Below are 17,808 nucleotides of genomic sequence, written 5' to 3'. Positions count from 1 at the left end.
GTAATGGTTCAGGGATTCCTGACTGGAGCAGATTCGTTTGCTACAAAGACCTAGGCTGTAGGGAAGGGACCTTTCGATGTGGAATGAGTGGCAGCTGTCATAAGGGAGGTACTGTTGCTTGTTGGTGGGTTTGATGTGGACGGACGAGTGAAGCTGGCCATTGGACAAATGGAGGTCAACGTCAAGGAAAGTGGCATGGGATTTGGAGTAGGACCAGGTGTATCTGATGGAACCAAAGGAGTTGAGGTTGGAGAGGATATTCTGGAGTTCTTCTTCACCCTGACTCCAGATCATGAAAATGTCATCAATAAATCTGTACCAAACTTTGGGTTGGCAGGCCTGTGTAACCAAGAAGCCTTCCTCTAAGCGGCCCATGAATAGGCTGGTGTACAAGGGGGCTGGCCTGGTACCCATGGCTGTTCCCTGTAATTCTTGGTATGTCTGGCCTTCAAAATTGAAGAAGTTGTGGGTCAGGATGAAGCTGGCTAAGGTAATGAAGAAAGAGGTTTTAGGTAGGGTGGCAGGTGATCGGCGTGAAAGGAAGTGCTCCATCGCAGTGAGGCCCTGGACGTGTGGAATATTTGTGTATAAGGATGTGGCATCAATGGTTACAAGGATGGTTTCCGAGGGTAACAGATTGGGTAAGGATTCCAGGCGTTCGAGAAAGTGATTAGTGTCTTTGATGAAGGATGGGAGACTGCATGTAATGGGTTGAAGGTGTTGAGCTACGTAGGCAGAGATACGTTGTGTGGGGGCTTGGTAACCAGCTACAATGGGGCGCCTGGTATGATTGAGTTTGTGAATTTTAAGAAGAAGGTAGAAGTTAGGGGTGCGGCGTGTCGGTGGGGTCAGGAGGTTGATGGAGTCAGGTGAAAGGTTTTGTAGGGGGCCTAAGGCTCTGAGGATTCCTTGAAGCTCCACCTGGACATCAGGAATGGGATTACCTTGGCAAACTTTGTATGTGGTGTTCTCTGAAAGCTGACGCAGTCCCTCAGCCACATACTCCCGACAGTCAAGTACCACAGTCATGGAACCCTTGTCCGCCAGAAGAATGATGATGGGTCGGTCGGCCTTCAGATCACGGATAGCTTGGTCTTCAGCAGGGTGATGTTGGGAGTAGGATTAAAGTTTCTTAAGAAGGATTGAGAGGCAAGGCTGGAAGTCAGAAATTGCTGGAAGGTATGGAGAGGGTGATTTTGAGGAAGAGGAGGTGGGTCCCGCTGTGACGGAGGACGGAACTGTTCCAGGCAGAGTTCAATTAGGATAGTGTCTTGGGGAGTTGGATCATTAGCAGTAGGATTAGGATCATTTTTCTTCATGGCAAAGTGGTATTTCCAGCAGAGAGTACGAGTGTAGGACAGTAAATCTTTGACGAGGGCTGTTTGGTTGAAACTGGGTGTGGGGCTGAAGGTGAGGCCTTAGGATAGGACAGACACTTCGGATTGGGAGAGAGGTTTGGAGGAAAGGTTAACTACTGAATTAGGGTGATGTGGTTCCAGATTGTGTTGATTGGAATTTTGAGGCTTTCGAGGGAGAGGAGCTGGAAGTGGGAGATTGAGTAGATGGGAGAGACTGGGTTTGTGTGCAATGAGAGGAGGTTGAGGTTTGCTGGAAAGGTTGTGAAGGGTGATTGAGATGCCTTTCTGGAGGTGGGAAACCAGGAGATTGGATAGTTTTTTGAGGTGGAGGGTGGCATGCTGTACTAATTTGCGGTTGGCCTGTAAGAGGATGCTCTGAACAGCCGGTGTGGATGTGGGAGAGGAAAGATTGAAGACTTTTATTAAGGGTAGCAGTTGACGGTTGTGTTCATAGGCTGAGTTGATGTGTAGGTGAAGGATTAGGTGGGTGAGGGCAATGGATTGTTCAGTTTGGAACTGGTATAGGGACTGATGGAAAGAAGGGTTGCAGCCAGAGATGGGAACTTTAATTGTGAGGCCTTTGGGGGTAATGCCAAATGTCAGACTAGCCTGAGAAAATAAAATATGCGAGCGTAATCTGGCTAGGGCGAATGCATGTTTACGGAGGGCATGTAAATAAAACGTAATGGGGTTGTTGTGGGGGTGTTGTGAGGATGACATAGTATTAGAGGGTGGAAACTGTAACATGAGGCTAAAATGAAAAAAAAATAAAAAAAAATATATGGGGAGAGAGAAAGGTGAACTAGAGAGAAACTGGAGATCTGGTGTGAAAAAAGGCGAAAAAGTGTTGGCTAAAGCTGGGCTATGTTGATCCTGTGGTGAACTTGTGTTGGTAGACAATGATGTGCATAAAGGTTAGGTGGTTGTGTTGCCGCCAGAACACGTAAAAGGGTGGAGAAATTCGGGAAAATTTCGGAAAAACTACGTGTAAATGTATTAAAAGGAGTGGTTTTGTGATGGCAGATTGTGAAAATGAGGTTAACAAATGTCTGACGAAGAAATAATGGCGTTAAAACCTGTGGGAACCGGCTAAAAATGATCAGTGATGTGGGAAAAACGGAAATGGAAATAAAGTGAAAGTTATTAGAACTAGCCGAAATGGTTGTTTAATAGGTGAAAGGAACTGTTTGTGAACTAGAAACAGTGGATTTTGTAGCAGCGGTAGTGTTGAAAGCGGAAAAAATTTTTTGGTGAATACAAAGTGCAACTACTGGCAAAAACAGAAAGAGAAAATAAGACGACAGAAAAGATTTCGAAAAGCAACAGTGACAATAACAAACGTAATTGTTGGGTTCAAATTAATGATGAATATAATAGAGGGAAATATTCCATGTGGAAAAAAACATATCTAAAAACAAAGTTGAAATGACTTACCAAACAAAAGCGCTGGCAGGTCGATAGATACACAAACATACACACAAAATTCAAGCTTTCGCAACCAACAGTTTCTTCTTCACGAAAGAGGTAAGGAGAGGTAAAGACGAAAGAATGTGGGAGCGAGTAAAGAGTCATTCCAATCCCGGGAGCGGAAAGACTTACCTTGGGGTAAGAAAGGACAGGTATACACTCGCAAAACACACATATCCATCCACACATACACAGACACAAACAGACATTTGTAAAGGCAACGAGTTTGGGCAGATATACCAGTCGAGGCAGAAGTACACAGGCAAAGATGTTGTTGAAAGACAGGTGAGGTATGAGTGGCGGCAACCTGAAATTAGCAGACGTTGAAGCCTGGTTGGTAACGAGAAGAGAGGATATACTGAAGGCCAAGTTCCCATCTCCGGAGTTCTGACAGGTTGGTGTTAGTGGGATGTATCCAGATAACCCAGACGGCGTAACACTGTGTCAAGATGTGCTGGCTGTGCACCAAGGCATGTTTAGCCACAGCGTGATCCTCATTACCAACAAACACTGTCTGCCTTTGTCCATTCATGTGACAAGGCTGACCGATCCATCGTCATTCTTCCGGCAGACAAGGGTTCCACGACTGTGGTACTTGACTGTCGGGAGTATGTGGCTGAGACACTGCGTCAGCTTTCAGACAACGCCACATACAAAGTTGGCGAAGGGAATCCCATTCCTAATGTCCAGGCACAGCTTCAAGAAATCCTCAGGCCTTAGGCCCCCTACAAAACCTTTCACATGACTCCATCAACCTTCTGACCCCACCGACAACCCACACCCCTACCTTCTGCCTTCTTCCTAAAATTCACAAACCCAATCATCCTGGCCGCCCCACTGTAGCTGGTTACCAAGCCCCTACAGAAAGTATCTCTGCCTACGTAGATCAACACCTTCAATCCATTACATGCAGTCTCCCATCCTTCATCAAAGACACCAACCACTTTCTCAAACGCCTGGAATCCTTACCCAATCTGTTACACCCGGAAACCATCCTTGTAACCATGGATGTCACTTCCTTATGAACAAGTATTCCGCACATCCAGGGCCTCGCTGGGATGGAGCACTGGCTTTCATTTCGATTACCTGCCACAATACCTAAAACCTCTTTCCTCATTACCTTAGACAGCTTCATCCTGACGCACAACTTCTTCACTTTTGAAGGCCAGACATACCAACAATTAAAGGGAACAGCCATGGGTACCAGGATGGCCCCCTTGCTAGCCATCCTATTCATGGGTCGCTTAGAGGAAGCCTTCTTGTTTACCCAGGCCTGCCAACCCAAAGTTTGGTACAGATTTATTGATGACATCTTCATATCTGGACTCAGGGTGAAGAAGAACTCCAGAATTTCCTCTCCAACCTCAACTCCTTTGGTTCCATCAGATTCACCTGGTCCTACTCCAAATCCCATGCCACTTTCCTTGACGTTGACCTCCATTTCTCCAATGGCCAGCTTCACTAGTCCGTCCACATCAAACCCACCAACAAGCAACAATACCTCCATTATGACATCCGCCACCCATTCCACATCAAACGGACCCTTCCCTACAGCCTAGGTCTTTGTGGCAAACGAATCTGCTCCAGTCAGGAATCCCTGAACCATTACACCAACAACCTGAAAACAGCTTTCGCATCCCACAACTACCCTCCTGACCTGGTACAGAAGCAAATAACCAGAGCCACTTCCTCATCCCCTCAAACCCAAAACCTCCCACAGAAGAACCACTAAAGTGCCCCACTTGTGACACGATACTTTCCCGGACTGGATCAGACTCTGAATGTGGCTCTCCAGCAGGGATACGACTTCCTCAAATGCTGCCCTGAAATGAGATCCATCCTTCACGAAATCCTCCCACTCCACCAAGAGTGTCTTTCCACCGTCCACCTAACTTTTGTAACCTCTTAGTTCATCCCTATGAAATCCCCAAACCACCTTCCCTACCCTCTGGCTCCTACCCTTGTAACCGCACCCGGTGAAAAACCTGTCCCATGCACCCTCCCACCACAACCTACTCCAACCCTGTAACCCGGAAGGTGTACACGATCAAAGGCAGAGCCATGTGTGAAAGCACCCACGTGATTTACCAACTGACCTGCCTACACTGTGAAGCTTTCTATGTTGGACTGACCAGCAACAAACTGTCCATTCTCATGAATGGACACAGGCAGATAGTGTTTGTTGGTAATAAGGATCACCCTGTGGCTAAACATGCCTTGGTGCATGGCCAGCGCATCTTGGCCCAGTGTTACACCGTCTGGGTTATCTGGATACTTCCCACTAACACCAACCTGTCAGAACTCCGGAGATGGGAACTTGCCCTTCAGTATATCCTCTCTTGTCATTATCCGCCAGGCCTCAACCTCCGCTAATTTGAAGTTGCCGCCACTCATACCTCACCTGTCTTTCAACAACATCTTTGCCTGTGTACTTCCGCCTCGACTGACATTTCTGCCCAAACTCTTTGCCTTTAAAAATGTCTGCTTGTGTCTGTGTATGTGCGAATGGATATGTGTGTGTGTGTGTGTGTGTGAGTGTATACCTGTCCTTTTTTCCGCTTAAGGTAAGTCTTTCCGCTCCCAGGATTGGAATGACTCCTTACCCTCTCCCTTAAAACCCACATCCTTTCGTCTTTACCTCTCCTTCCCTCTTTCCTGAAGAAGCAACCGTTAGTTGCGAAAGCTTGAATTTTGTGTGTATGTTTGTGTATCTATCGACCTGCCAGCGCTTTTGTTTGGTAAGTCACATCAAGAATACTTTGATTTACCAGATTATTATACTCTTTTTTTTAAACTGTTACTATTTATTGTATTATTATATACTGCATAAACGTTGTAGAACTAATATTTAATGCTACACATTGTACTATTGTGCATTGTATATACATTATCTTGTATCAAATTGACGAAAACCATATCCTTGTGAAACGATTTATGGTGAATAAAGATTCTTGATTCTCGATAGATCAATCAAATCTAAAAGTTGTAAATTCAACTAAATACATGTTGTGGGGAAGGCAACCAGGACACTTAGAAAATGTGACAGACCTACTAAGGAGACTGCCTACACTACACTTGTAAGTCCTCTTCTAGAATATTGCCTCACAGAGTAGGATCCTTACCAGATAGGGTTGATGGAGTACATCCAAAAACTTCAAAGAAGGGCAGCATGTTTTGTATTATCGCAAAATAGGGGAGAGAGCGTCACTGAAATTATATAGGATTTTGGGTGTACATAATTAAAACAAAGGTGTTTTTTGATGCGGAGAAACCTTCTCACGAAATTCCAATTATCAATTTTGTCCTCCGAATGTGAAAATATTTTGTCAATGTCGACCTACATTGGGTGAAAATATCACCATGATAAAATAAAGGAAATCAGTGCTCATACGGAAAGATATAGGAATTCGTCCTTTCCATATGGTATACGAGATTGAAATAATAGAGAATTATGAAGGGGTCACCTGTGGTCTAGGGGGAGTCGCCTTTCGGCACGCTAGCGGCACGGACGTCTTGTTTACGTCCTCGCCGCGCAGCTCGCTCGCGGAGTTGTTTACGTGATTCTGCCGTCTTAGCGCGCTATATTTCATTCGACAGAGAATGGCTTATGCCCACCGAAAATCGACACTGAAGATTAGCTTTGCACCTGAATATGCCCGACCAAAAGCACTGGAAATCGAACAGTTTATCAGAGATGAAGTCAAGATTGACTGCAGCGATCTTGTTGGCATCCACCTTTCTATAGTGAGCAGTGTGGTATACGTGAAATTGGTCAACGAAGACATATGTGAAAAAATTCTAGATGCAACTCGAAGTGGTCTTAAGTTCCGTCACTCTGATGGACACATCGGTGACGTAACTGTGGAACATGCGGGACTTGGACTGCGCACGATACGTGTTTTTGAACTCCCTTTCGAGGTGCCTTCAGAGGTAGTGGTATCTGCATTCCATCCATATGGAAAAGTGATTAGCCACACAGCTGAGAAGTGGGTTCAGTTCACTACATACCCGGTTCTCAATGGAGTACGGCAGATCCGCATAGAACTAACCAAACATGTGCCGTCCTACTTATATATTGGTGGCTGCCGTGCAATTATTATTTATGATGGACAGCCGAAGACATGCTCGGGATGTGGCAAAGAAGGACACCTCCGTTCCAGCTGTCTGCAGCGCAGAATCACACAGTTACCGCCTGGGGACCTGCCGGCCACGACCGCTCCGACGTCGCTACCGCTGACGTTTGTCGAAGCTCTCCATAGCGACCCCCGACCGCGAACACCACTGGCTCCTACTACTGGTACATCGTCGTCTCCGGTCCTGCCTCAGGCTGTTGCGGACGGACCGACGCCCTTGCCTCCTCCTCCCGACGTGTGCAGTGGTGAGCAATCTCAAGGACAGGGGATGGCCCTTGACTCCATGATTGTGCCTACCGATGCTTTTGTGCCTGAACATCCGGATCCCCAGGCGTCTTCGGACACTGAAGATCACGTGCACAAGCAACGGTCGCCGAAGAGACGTCGGAAACGGCGGATCGCCCCGTCTGACACCTGCAGGACGCAGTCTCAAGACGATGAAGATCAAAATTATCAAGTTGTTCCTCCGAAGGACGAATCTATGGTGGAAGCACCAACTTGCACTCCGTCGGACGTACAACCATCCTTGCATGCACCAGGCGCTGTACCTATGGACGTTGAACAACAGCTGAGCCAGGACAACTCTTCCACCACCGACGTGACACTGCCTTCGGACTCTGCTGGTACTCCACTGGACGCACACCATCCACGCACCCTTGCATGGTCTGACGATGTAGCCGACGAAACACCAACTAGTGAGACAGCCGCGAATGCCGCTGCTCCAGCCCACGACTCCTAATCGACAGGGTTACAGGATGGGGATGTGCAGCCTATTGGGACAACATTCTTGTTCGCTGCTGCTCTTCGTGCCTCCATGAGCGTCCCTGTAGTCCCAATTCTACGACAAGCTTACAGGATTGGCTCCATCAATGTCAACACCATTGGCACCCCTGTCAAACTACAATTGCTCCGTGATATGTTGAGGGCGTCGGACCTAGATGTTGCCCTTTTGCAGGAAGTTCGCCTGGCGACGTTTCCTAATGTCTATGGCTATGTTTCCTACCTCACGCCGTGTGCCGACGGTGGCAGTGGGACAGCTATTCTTTTAAAGGAAGGCATTGATGTAGATGACGTGATTTACCTACCATCGGCTAGGGGTCTTGCTGTGACTTTCCACGGTGTTCGAGTCATCAATGTTTACGCTCCCTCGGGCACGGCCAAGCGACGGGAGCGGTCGCGATTCTATTCAGAACAGATCGCTCCTTTGTTTGTCGGACGCTACGACCATATTGTTCTTGGCGGCGACTTCAATTGTGTGTTATCCCAAAAGGACCAACATCCCCATTTCACCACATGCCAGGAACTCAAGCTGCTTGTGCATGAACTGAAACTCACTGATACTTGGGACCGCGTGCATGGCGATCGGCCTGGATATACGTACGTCACCAGCCATTCAGCAAGTCGTCTTGACCGTGTCTACGTGTCCCCAGGACTCGTAACTGCCACGCTTGACGCTGAGTTATGGCCTACCGCCTTTTCCGACCATATCGCCTACATTTGCACTGTTTCGCTCCAGAGGCAGAAGGTGTGGCGCGGTCGAGGCTTGTGGAAGCTGAATGTGGCCCATCTCAAGGATCCGGAATGTAGGCAGGTCGTAGAGACGACGTGGAACAACTGTGTGAGACGCCTTCCAGCGTATCCTTCAACACTTCGGTGGTGGATCGACTGCGCCAAGCCTGCTTTACGTCGTTCTATGATGAATTACGGTCGCGATAAAATGTTATGGCACCGACATACCATGGAATACTATTTCACAATTCTCCGGGAACTCTCAAACCTTGCCCCCTCAGTTCAACGACAGGTTGAAATTCAACGTATTAAGGCGAAGATAATTTCTCTTATGCGTCACCGCCTTGAAGGCACAGTAGTACGCGCAAGATGTCACGAATGTGTACCAGGAGAGCTCCCGTCCATGCATCATGTTATCCGAGAGAAGCAGCGGTGTCGTAGAAAGTTGATCAACGCCCGCGGGTGCTGGTCAATGGCCGTGTGGCGGGCCCTATTAACGTCATGTGGTCGGTCCATCAAGGATGTCCGCTGTCGATGCTGCTTTTCGCCATTGCCCTTGAGCCACTATTACACGGTTTGAGGAGCCGGTTGACAGGCATAACAATGAGGGGGACTTCTTTCATCTGCCGCGCCTATGCAGATGACTTGGTGTTCTTGGTTCTATCGGAGGATGAAGTGCGAGAGGCACTGGTGTGGATCAACCAGTACGGGGCTGCTGCGGGCAGCCGTGTGAACCTGACGAAATCTAGTGCTATGTCCGTCGGTAGAGGCCTTCCAGCTGAGAGTGTGGCACCATTGCCATTAGTGGACAAGCTCAAATGTTTGGGGATCACCTTCACGCGTGATATACAGCGCACGATCTCATTTAACTACAAACGCCTGCTTCAAGCTATCCGCAGGAACGTTCGTGGCAACCTCCTGAGAGCATTGGACATGTTACAAAGGGTGGATTTTGTTAACACTCATCTAGTCTCGCGACTACCCCATTTAGCACAGATTTTACCGATGCCAAAGGCAATGGCACACAGACTTCAGGCGGCGTTCGGCTACTTTGTTAGCGCGGGTCTTATCTTCAAAGTCCGCTACGACACGCTGACACTTCCTCCTCGAGATGGCGGCCTCGGCCTTGTCAATGTCCGAGCGAGAGCAGCTGCCCTTTATGTAAGTACGATGGTTAAATCGTGGATCCGCCGCCGAAACGGATTATCGGGAAGCCTGATTGATGAAGTGGCCCCTCCCTCTCGAGTGGCACCAGTTGCAGTAGCCCATATTTCTTCCCCTCTCTCACATATCCGGACCTTTTTCATCGAATACAGTTATGTCCATGCCGACTTGCCTATTACCAGACCCCCTATGGCACGTGATGTTTACCGAATCATGATGAGAAATCACACTCGGAATGTTGTGGAAAGGCGATATCCTACGATCGCATGGCCCGTGGTATGGCGTTCTGTACACCATATATACCTAGACACGAGCGCACGTGCGACCTGGTATTTGGTCGTTAATGGAAAATACATGACACAACTTCGTCTACATGCCATAAAAATGACAGATTCACCGCTGTGTCCTCTCTGTCAAACGCTTGATACGGACGAACATCGACTGATGTGTGGATCTTCTGCAGAGGTGTGGCAGCTGATTCAGAAGATGCTTGCCTTTCTTCTACATACGGCTCCCCATGCCATTACACCGAAATCTCTTCTGTTCCCAGATGAGACATACTTCCCAAGTACGAAGACCAACGCTGTGATCTGGATAAAAGGTCTCTCGATCTCTTATTTGTTCCATGAAGGTGATAAGAGTGTTCTTGATTTTTGGACATTCCTGCAAGATCGCTTTACTTTTCTCATGCACCATCCGCGGTACCGTCAGTACTATGCCAACTTTTTGGGTAGTGCCTTCTTCGATCCCCCCTGCAGCTGGGGTGTCCCAAGTATGAGAAGATGACTTCAATGAGAGTGTGTAATACCAGGACTCAGTCCCTTGTACCGGAAAATGCAATATTCTTCGTGAAGACGTGCCTGGAACATGCCTGACTGCCTTGGGATTCGGTGTGCGTCTACCCACAAGTTGGCGGGACGCGGATGCTGCTTTGTCTGTTCTGCCAGAAGGGCGTTTTCTTCAATTCCTATAATTCCCTTTCTATTTTATATGTTACTGATGGTAATTCCACATAATTTTTTTTTTTCGCCTGGAGGGCGTCCTATGTGATATGAACAAATATATGTAAAATAAATAAATTAATTCATAAAAAAAAAGGGTGTTGGGCTAGTAAGTGAAAGGATATGACTTCAATCATTGTACAATGCTTCATATTTTCTTTATTTAAAAACAATATCGAAGTGTAAAAAAAAAAAAAAAAAAAAAAAAAAAAGGGGGGTAGCATCTTTGATTCATAATCAAAACGTCTTCAGTCCCGGGTTCGATCCCCGCCACTGCCTAAATTTTGATAAATAATCAGCATTGACGGCCGAAGACTTCCGGCATAAGAAGTCAGCCTCATTCTGCCAACAGCCTTGTCAAAGAGGGCGGAGGAGCGGATAGAGGTTCAGGGCACTCTATTGTCCTAGGGGTGGGAAATTGCCCCTAAAGGTGGAAGAGTCAGCAATGATCAATGACATGAGATGCAGAAGGCAATGGAAACCACTGCATTAAAGACACGTAACGTGTATCCACAGGACAGGTGGCCAGTAGTTGAAGAAGTGCCATGATGATCCCTCCATTGGCAAAAGATTCCGGAATAGTCCCCCATTCGGATCTCTGGGAGGGGACTGCCAAGGGGGAGGTTACCATGAGAAAAAGATTGAATAATCAACGAAAGGATAATGTTCTACGAGTCGGGGCATAGAATGTCAGAAGCTTGAACGTGGTGGGAAAACTAGAAAATCTGAAAAGGGAAATGCAAAGGCTCAATCTAGATATAGTTGGGGTCAGTGAAGTGAAGTGGAAGGAAGACAAGGATTTCTGGTCAGATGAGTATCGGGTAATATCAACAGCAGGAGAAAATGGTATAACAGGTGTAGGATTCGTTATGAATAGGAAGGTAGGGCAGAGGGTGTGTTACTGTGAACAGTTCAGTGACCGGGTTGTTCTAATCAGAATCAACAGCAGACCAAACACCGACAACGATAGTTCTGGTATACATGCTGATGTCACAAGCTGAAGATGAACAGATAGAGAAAGTGTATGAGGATATTGAAAGGGTAATGCAGTATTTAAAGGGGGACGAAAATCTAATAGTCATGAGTGACTGGAATTCAGTTGTAGGGGAAGGAGTAGAAGAAAAGGTTACAGGAGAATATGGGCTTGGGACAAGGAATGAAAGAGGAGAAAGACTAATTGAGTTCTGTAACAAGTTTCAGCTAGTAATAGCGAATACCCTGTTCAAGAATCTCAAGAGGAGGAGGTATACTTGGAAAAGGCCGGGAGATACGGGAAGAGTTCAATTAGATTACATCATGGTCAGACAGAGATTCCGAAATCAGATACTGGATTGTAAGGCGTACCCAGGAGCAGATATAGACTCAGATCACAATATAGTAGTGATGAAGAGTAGGTTGAAGTTCAAGACATTAGTCAGGAAGAATCAATACACAAAGAAGTGGGATACGGAAGTTCTAAGGAATGACGAGAAATGTTTGAAGTTCTCTAACGCTATAGATACAGCAATAAGGAATAGCGCAGTAGGCAGCACAGTTGAAGAGGAATGGACATCTCTAAAAAGGGCCATCACAGAAGTTGTGAAGGAAAGTACAGGTAAAAAGAAGGTAGCTACGAAGAAACCATGGGTAACAGAAGAAATACTTCAGTTGATTGATGAAAGGAGGAAGTACAAACATGTTCCGGGAAAATCAGGAATACAGAAATACAAGTCGCTGAGGAATGAAATAAATAGGAAGTGCAGGGAAGCTAAGACGAAATGGCTGCAGGAAAAATGTGAAGACATCGAAAAAGATATGATTGTCGGAAGGACAGACTCAGCATACAGGAAACTCAAAACAACCTTTGGTGACATTAAAAGCAACGGTGGTAACATTTAGAGTGCAATGGGAATTCTACTGTTAAATGCAGAGGAGAGAGCAGATAGGTGGAAAGGTGCATCGAAGCTGCTTACAAGAATAATATACAGAAGAATGGAAAAGAAAATTGAGAATGTGCTAGGTGATGATCAGTTTGGCTTTAGGAAAAGTAAAGGCACGAGAGAGTCAATTCTGACGTTACGGCTAATAATGGAAGCAAGGCTGAAGAAAAATCAAGACACGTTCATAGGATCTGTCAACCTGGAAAAAGCATTCGGCAATATAAAATGGTGCAAGCTGTTCGAGATTCTGAAAAAAGTAGGGGTAAGCTATAGGGAGAGACGGGTCATATTCAATATGTGCAACAACCAAAAGGGAATAATAGGAGTGGACGATCAAGAACGAAGTGCTCGTATTAAGAAGGGTGTAAGACAAGGCTGTAGCCTTTCACCCCTACTCTTCAATCTGAACATCGAGGAAGCAATGATGGAAATAAAAGAAAGGTTCAGGAGTGGAATTAAAATACAATGTGAAAGGATATCAATGATACGATTCGCTGATGACATTGCTATCCTGAGTGAAAGTGAAGAAGAATTAAATGATCTGCTGAATGGAATGAACAGTCTAATGAGTACACAGTATGGTTTGAGAGTAAATCAGAGAAAGACGAAGGTAATGAGAAGTAGTAGAAATGAGAACAGCGAGAAACTTAACATCAGGATTGATGGTCACGAAGTCAATGAAGTTAAGGAATTCTGCTACCTAGGCATTAAAATAACCAATGACGGACGGAGCAAGGAGGACATCAAAAGCAGACTCGCTATGGCAAAAAAGGCATTTCTGGCCAAGAGAAGTCTACTAATATCAAATACCGGCCTTAATTTGAGGAAGAAATTTCTGAAGATGTACGTCTGGAGTACAGCATTGTATGGTAGTGAAACATGGGCTGTTGGAAAACCGGAACAGAAGAGAATCGAAGCATTTGAGATGTGGTTCTATAGACGAATGTTGAAAATTAGGTGGACTGATAAGGTAAGGAATGAGGAGAGGAAAGGAATATGTGGAAAACACTGATAAGGAGAAGGGACAGGATGATAGGACATCTGCTAAGACACGAGGGAATGACTTCCATGGTATTAGAGGGAGCTGTAGAGGGCAAAAACTGTAGAGGAAGACAGAGATTGGAATACATCAAGCAAATAATTGAGGACATTGATTGCAAGTGCTACTCTGAGATGAAGAGGTTAGCACAGAAAAGGAATTCGTGGTGGGCCGCATCAAACCAGTTAGTAGACTGATGACCCAAAAAAAAAAAAATGAAGGTGGTTCAATGAAGCCTCTGCCAGGCACTATTCTTTTTGAATTCAAGCCATATCTGGTCTACACTTACACAGTTAATGCTGTGCTCAGCATTCTGCTGTGGGCAGGTCCTTAAATTTCATAACTACCTTAGTCAGTAATTATGAGATTAGGGATACCGACACAGAAGTTGTGTGATGAATTACCCAGCTGCTTAGCTCCAAGGACAACATACCAACACAAGAAGGGTGAGAATATGATAGCACAGAAATGATCCAGTTATGCTCTCTCTTATAGTCTGTCATGGCACAAGTGCACATACTGAAGAAGCTGATTACAGAATAACACCACTACTGTTAACCTCACATTCCTGTGCTCCACACTGAAGAGCTGGATGACTCTGTAGAGACTTCACACCTGAACAGGATTGGTTTTGCACAACATTAACTGAGTGATTAGTTTCTTTTAATGCAGTTTATCTTTGTAGTGTTGCAGGTAGTTATTTGGTTCCATACGTCATTTTTGTGTGAATGCGTCTGCACAGGTGTTATGTGATTTGTTTACTACAATACTGCCATTTTGCTCTATAATAAAGTGAATGTTGTTTTGAGTATTCTTTTCAAGTATTAATTCACCCACAACTGCTACTCCTCTTCCACCATAATAGTTTTTAACTGAATAGAAAAATACTGAAGCTTTTTTGTACTTCATTTTATATATCATCACTAATGTCAGTACTGGCACATAATATGTGTTCAGTCGTTGAGTGAGCCCCTGGAAACAAAACTGACTGTGAAAAATATAAATGTAAATATTTAGAAAATCACACTTAATTTCTTTCTCATATTAGATCAGTTTATACGCATTTGCAAATTATTTTTACTGTATGTAAACTTTTTAAGTCATTTACATAGCATAAATACCTGCCAAAGCATTGATCAGACACTGCCAAGGTTCAGTTTCTCTTCTTAACCACTGTGAGTAAGCTTAAGGGTGTTTGTTCAGTAGGGAGGGGCAAGAGGAAATGTGGCTAGTAATACGTGGATTTGCACTGGTGGTAAAACCAGCTCAAAAGCGAGTCAGATTCAGAGGCAAATGCACAGACTGACACAAACTGAAAGGCTGTTGCCCACAACCAAAGCAGTTAACAGATGTGTCATCATTGAAATGGAGTGATTTCCCTAGAATCGCTTAACAATGTATTCATTTATTTATTATGCTTTAGTGTTCATACAGGTACTCATCTGTTCTGGGAATTTGTTTTTCAAGGTGAATGGACAGGTTCAATATCTTTAAGAACTAAATACTTCAAGTTTAATGTTGGAAAATAATTGTAAAACAAAGAAGCTTGATAGGCCAATACCTTAGCTCATATTGAACAGGTGCATACAAGCTAAAGTAAGATGTTTTGTAGATAATGTAAATGTATACTGCATAAAAGAAATAGTGGGATTTGTTGCTGCATTTCTAAAAACAAGCTATTTTGTTTCCATGCTTGCTGTTTGCAAAGGGTAAAGATACAAGCTGGACATGAACTGGCATCAAATGCAGAAGGTTGAAAAGCCTGAGGAAGCTACTGAACATAAGAATGCCTATTTCAGTTTATCAGTCCATGGAAAAACAGAAATTAGTTCAGTTTTCAGACAGTATATATAAAGACACAATGACAATGTAAGGGAAAATCACTGTGTTCATTCCAAAATAATTTAGTGCATTAAGCACTGTGGGAGTTTGAATTTGCCTTATATTGACATGATACATGCAGGCGTCCAAACAGTTGTAAGAAAAGAATGTCATTTTCCATGTTATATGCTTTGTTATTCATAGATACTTAACTAAATTCTTGTCCAAGCTACAAGTCAAAATAGACAAGTTACATTTCTCTTAAGTACTACAGGATTGTAGAGGTAACAATAAACTTCTCTCATTTACAGCAAAAAGAGTGGCTGTTCTAGATGCAATTGTAAAATGAAGAGTCCCCTGTGGATCAGCACAACATGGAACTCTAAACTGAGAGTAGTACTGACAGTTCATGAGAATGAAGAAGCTATTGTACAGTGTCTTCAGCAAAGTGAATATCCATACCAGCAACCAAACAACAACTATGAATCAAGTGTATGTTCTAATGCTGAAAACACAACAATCAAAGTTTTCCTATTGGTTACAGTTATTTTGTAAAATAATGTCTCTTCTGTATATCTTGTACTGCCAATTATAAAAGCGCACCAGGAATCCCATCTCAGTAAAGCAAGCAATAGGATCATTCAAAAATGAAATTTTGAAAATTACAGACAACATTGATGATATCAGAATTGAGGAAGAACCAAATGTAACAAAAATAAGATAACAATGACACTTATATAACAAGGAATGTAGAAGCAAACAGAGTTTGAATTCTCCAGCTATTTATTGGCCTCTAGTTACTCCTGATTACAGTACATTTCTTCCTTTCTGTGAGAACTTGCCTATAATATGATAAGCATCTCTGTTATTTCTTAGTGATTGCTCTCTATATTCTAATTAAAGTTGCCAGACAGCTATGTTTTCTCCATGTTTATAGCCCTATGGAGACTTACTTCCTGCATAAGCATTGTGTTAATGTTGTCATACCACGGAATGCTGACAGACAGGTTGTTGGTAATACAATGTGGGTGAGAAGTCACTGTAACTCTGTTTAGCATCAAATGTCATTGTGCGAATTTGTAGCTATGTCACTATGGTAGGTATGATTGTTCATAGCTATACTACTGAAGAGCACTTAGTGACAAGTGTGCATGTACACAAAAGACAACACACAGGGCAGAAAATAAGATAGATTATGAGAACATTCCAGGAAAGATTTAATGAGACTCCACCATGGAAGACAACACTCCTGGCTTGGGGAAGATGTCCTTTTGCTATTGGCTGTGTAATAGACAGGCCACAGAGTGAAAGGAAGAAGTCACGAGAAAAAACACATGCCAGAGTCTCAGCTTTGATTGAACAAATTCCTATGAAGCCACACATAAACATGCTTCGGAACTCTGTGTACCAAGGGCACCAATGGAAGATCACATGAAAAAAGACTTTGAGATCAGACCTTTTCGATCAATGTTTGTAAATGAGTTATTGGATAAAGACCAGAAATAGTGCATTTGACCATGCCATGCTTTGTTAATTCAGTTTCCAAATGCAGTGAACCATGCCAAGGTTATGTTTTCAGATGAATGTACCATTTATTGCAGCTCACATGGTAGAAATAGTGTTGTTTGAGCCAAATAAAGTCCTTATTACATAGCCAAGTTAGAAAGGATATGGGCAGTAAAGACATCAAAACATGTGCCTGGACCATACTTTTTTAAAGGGACTGTGAATACCACAAATTATTTACACAAGTTACAAACATGGTTAATGCCTCAGCTAGAGGAAAGTGGCCTTACAGAAGGCATATGGTTGCAATGAGGCAGGGTGTCTCCTCACTATGGTCTTGCAGTGTGTGAGTTCCTAAATGAACACTTTCCAGGTTAGAGGACAGGTCATGGTTTATCAGAAACACCAACTCCCTCAAAATGGCCACCTAGAGGTCCTGACCTAACCCCGCCTAACACCTCATTATGGGGAGTCATTAAGGCACATGTATTGGCATGCTCCAAACAAAGAAGAGCATAATGCTGTTGAGCATGCATTTTTTGCTATAACAATGAACATGCTCAAATATATGTCAAGAGGAACATGGGGGTATATGGAAATCTGTTTACAACATTATGGGGAGCATGCTGTTACATTAAACACTTAATAGTTAAGTACTTCTGTTAAAACAAATCAAATGAATTAAAATTTGATACTAGAAGAGAGACTTGTTGGCACTAGTACATGGAAAGTGAGACTGAGCTCTAATGTGGTTAAGACAGTGTCTCCAACATTTGCACAAGAATGTTATATTTATTAAACAGCAAACATATTTGAACAGCCAAACAATTAACATTGAGTTAAAAATATATTTACTCAACTGTTCTGGATATTGATTTGATTGGTGCTAAC

General features: G+C 44.1%; 1 protein-coding gene across 1 annotated transcript in view; it reads right to left on the bottom strand.

Moving 5' to 3' along the window:
• The window catches only part of LOC126297751 (calcium-dependent secretion activator-like), a 1,391,877-nt gene that overhangs the window by 144,331 nt on the left and 1,229,738 nt on the right, over positions 1–17,808 (bottom strand). The window lies entirely within an intron of this gene.

This window comes from Schistocerca gregaria, chromosome X (genome assembly GCF_023897955.1).
Source record: "Schistocerca gregaria isolate iqSchGreg1 chromosome X, iqSchGreg1.2, whole genome shotgun sequence".
Classification (NCBI taxonomy): domain Eukaryota; kingdom Metazoa; phylum Arthropoda; class Insecta; order Orthoptera; family Acrididae; genus Schistocerca; species Schistocerca gregaria.
The sequence above is the reverse complement of the archived record's forward strand: the minus strand, read 5'-3'. Positions and strand labels throughout refer to the sequence as shown.